Raw genomic sequence first — 3,183 nt, forward strand, 5'->3', positions numbered from 1 at the left:
GTCCTGTTCATCCACGCCTACAGGCTCGATCGGGGTCCTATTAATCCAGCAGCAACGGCCTCTAGTACCACGGGGTCCTTCCCATCCAAGCCCTCCCCCACCCACCGGGAACTGTTCACCCACCCCCCCAGCAATGCTCACTGTTCATCAAGAAGAAACATCGATTAGCTTCAATTAGCAGCAGTAGCGAAGGAATCACTCGGGTTCAGTTAACAGCAAGGGATCGATCGGGGTTTAGTAACGTAGCCAGTGCAATCACTCCGGTTCGGTTAGAGCCCAACGCCTCACTCGGGTCCAGTTAGAGTGTGATGCCTTGCACACATGCGTGTACGTGTACGAGAGAAACATGCAAACCTCTGTGCATCGCTCTGCCCCAATCACCCACCGTAACCGGGAACTCCTTGATATTTTCCTCGCCCTCACTTCCACCACGGTTTTTTCCGTCATGGAAGGCCCAAAGAATGTCATGCAGCCATGTCTCCGGCCCGCCCAGGACGAAAAGCCCATTTTCTGTCATGATTTTTTTCATAGAAGTAGGAGCCCACCACATCTAGGATGATACCGGGTTTTGTCACAATTATCGTCATAGAAATGTCATAGGCATGACAAAAAAATCGTTCGGCCCAAAATGCCATGGGTGTGTCTTTTTTTGTAGTGAGGGCATCCCGCCGCGAGCCTCAGAGGCCTGGCGTCTTTGAGGAAAGGCTCATCAAGCCATCGGCAGCATCTCCGAACGCAGGCCCGGCGCTGCTCCGGGAGGAGCCGCCACCGGCCCCATCCTTAGGGGCCCTGGCCTGTGGCCCGACCTCAGGAGCCTGCCTACTCTTGGCCCTGGAACCTCAGGCAGGCTGCTGGACTGAGAAGTTCAAGGCGTACCTGCTCCGTGGAGTGTTACTTGAGAAAGAGGAAGACTCGGAGCGCGCGGTCTGCCAGGCCACTGCTTATTGCTTGCAGGACGACGAGCTGTACCGAAGACGCCCCAACAATGTCTCGTTGTAGTGCACATTCGAAGAATAGGGGCGCGAGCTGCTGGCCGACATCCATGGCGGGGATTGTAGACACCACTCCTCGTCGCGCACCCTCATGGGCAAGGTGTTCTGCAGCGGGTTCTACTAGCCTACGGCGCTCAACGATGCGACCTATCTGGTGCGATCGTGTGAGGCCTGCCAGTTCCACGCCAAGCAGATTCACCAGCCCGCACAAGGTCTCCAGACCAACCTGCTCTCATGGCCCTTTGTAGTATGGGGGCTGGATATCCTGGGCCCATTTCCTCAGGCAGCCGTCGGATACCGCTACCTCTACGTCGCCATTGACAAGTTCACCAAGTTGGCGGAGGTGGAGCCCGTGCGCACCATCCCCGCTAGCTCAGCCATCAAGTTTATCAAGGGCCTCGTGAGTCGTTTCAGTGTCCCCAACCGTATCATTACTAACAATGGCTCCCAATTCACAAGCAACCTATTCAGGACATATTGTGCTAACCTTGGAACGCAGATATGCTACACTTCGGTGGCGCACCCATAGAGCAACGGCAGGCTGAGCGCGATAACACAGAGGTCCTGAGGGGCTTCAAGGTAAGGAGCTTCAAGAAGAAGGTTGAGGCCTACGGCAGGGGTTGGCTCGGTGAGCTTCAGTTCATGTTGTGGTCCATCCGCACCATCGCGACTAAGCCCATCAGCGTGACCCCGTTCTTCCTCATCTACAGGGCTGAGGCGGTCCTGGCATTCGACGAGGCGCGTCAGGATGCCTCACGGGAACGGATCTCGTGCTCGGGGAGGAGGCCCGTCGCCAAGCCTCAGTCCGCACATCGAGATACCAGCAGTGCTAACGTGTTACCACTGTCGTAGCATCCGCTCTCGGACTCTCGAGGTTTGAGACCTTGTCCTGATGCGGGTTCTCTCTAGGGAGGGCCTTCACAAGCTCTCGCCCATGTGGGAGGGCCTGTTCAGGATCGCCCGCGTCTCCAGGCCTGGCGCCATATGCCTCGAGATGCAGGACGGGGTCCCCATCCAGAATACGTGGAACATCCAGCATCTCTGCAAGTTCTACCCGTGACACTCTCACATAATAATGAATGGGGATGTACAGGCCCCGGAGTCTCCCCGAGCACTGCTCCTCGGCCTCACGGGACTCCCACACACGCCCAAGTGGAAGCCCCATGCTTCGCGCTGGCGGAATGGTCAAACAGCAACTATGCCAATGCCAAGTGGAGGCCTCGTGCTCCGCGCTGGTGGGAAGACTAGCTTAGGTGCCGGACGTGGATGTTGCTTGCTTTCTCTTGTAAACAAATTTACCACTTCTTGGAATGAAGTTTGAAGCTTCCGCATCTTTATTTGAATGGGGGGTCAGGATTTTTCTTCTTGAACTGTTTTATCTCTTGAACCTCCTTTTTTAAGGAAGTAACAGTGGCCCATTACTCCCTCCCGCGCGTCCCGCGAGCTGGGGTTGGGCACGGTGTTACACCTGGACCAGACCCGATGATGTTGGAATCCTAGGCCACAACAGCCACGGGTCCGCCCGCATGCACACCTCGCCAGGGCCTTGGCACCCAGATCCTCGCACTATGCTCCTGAGCGAGCCAATAGGCGAGTGTGGTTCCCGGCCCCTAGCCTTAGGAGCATCCATCTCTTGGCCTTGTCAGGAATCGCGACCCGGCACACCAGCGGCGATCGACCCTCGCTTGGGGGCTTTCGATGTAGGATGGGCACCAAGAAAGGGTGGCTAAAAAAAGGCAGTCACGGCTCAGCTCATTGTTAAGGAACCTCATGCAAGTGCTGCCTACACCTACGAGAGGTCCGACACTTAGCGGAGGCATCTCCGGAGGCCCCGAAACCTCATGAGTCCTCTAGGGACCTCACGAGCTGTGAGCCTCTTGAGACGCTAGAGCAATCCAGCCAACGAGGAGGGAGCCTCCTCGGGGCCATAGGGGCATACCTGGGATCAAGGATCCGGAGGGGCGCGCCCCCATGATGGAGGGACCCGACAACGGTCACAAGCACACCAAGCTAACTTATCCTAATCGCGCCAGGAAGAAACCTTCCAATTAATAACTATATAGATACTATAATAAGAGCAAGAAACGATTATATAAAGGTGCAGGCGCCGCAGTTCAGTACAAGACCCATGGGGCCCTTCTTGGTTCTTAATGCAGGAAACGAAAAACAAACAAAAGAAGCGGCCTCCTGA

The sequence above is a fragment of the Triticum dicoccoides genome, chromosome 2A (assembly GCF_002162155.2).
Source record: "Triticum dicoccoides isolate Atlit2015 ecotype Zavitan chromosome 2A, WEW_v2.0, whole genome shotgun sequence".
NCBI classification, from domain to species: Eukaryota; Viridiplantae; Streptophyta; class Magnoliopsida; order Poales; family Poaceae; genus Triticum; species Triticum dicoccoides.